Here is a 541-nt window from a genome sequence, read left to right on the forward strand (position 1 = left end):
AAAGCCAGACGAGACAGTGGAGAGAAGAAAGGGAAAAGGAGAGGAGCGAATCAAGAAGTGAGGCAAGGAAGAAAAGGCCAAATTGACACTAACTCAGTAGGGACTACAAAACAGCATATCGGAACGCTGTCCCCAAACACAAAAGCTCACGCCTCCCGCGGCCAGCCCGCCGGCGCGGGAGCGGAGGGCAACAAAAGCCCGTCAGCAAAAGCCTACAGCACCCGGTATTCCCAGGAGGTCTCCCATCCAAGTACTAACCAGGCCCGACCCTGCTTAGCTTCCGAGATCGGACGAGATCGGGCGTTGCCAGGGTGGGATGGCCGTAGACGCTGCGTGCTCCTGCTCCGGCCCTCTTGCCAGCTGCACGCCACCGCCACCGCCCGCCACCATGGGAAAACAGGGCCACAGCCCCAAAGCCGGCCAACCACAACGCGACCCACGCTGCCCGCAATTCCCGCACGTCACCCACACAACCGTACCAACCCCGGACCCAACCTCCCCACGCCTTCGCACACTCCCCCGACACTCCACCCTACCCAAC

General features: G+C 61.6%; 1 non-coding gene across 1 annotated transcript; it reads right to left on the minus strand.

Moving 5' to 3' along the window:
- Positions 1-209: 209 nt before the first annotated feature.
- On the minus strand, positions 210-328 carry LOC116217846. The gene has a single exon (XR_004162558.1). It is a non-coding gene; the product is annotated as a 5S ribosomal RNA (ribosomal RNA).
- Positions 329-541: the final 213 nt, after the last annotated feature.

The sequence above is a fragment of the Meleagris gallopavo genome, unplaced genomic scaffold (genome assembly GCF_000146605.3).
Source record: "Meleagris gallopavo isolate NT-WF06-2002-E0010 breed Aviagen turkey brand Nicholas breeding stock unplaced genomic scaffold, Turkey_5.1 ChrUn_random_7180002001901, whole genome shotgun sequence".
In the NCBI taxonomy this organism is placed as follows: Eukaryota; Metazoa; Chordata; class Aves; order Galliformes; family Phasianidae; genus Meleagris; species Meleagris gallopavo.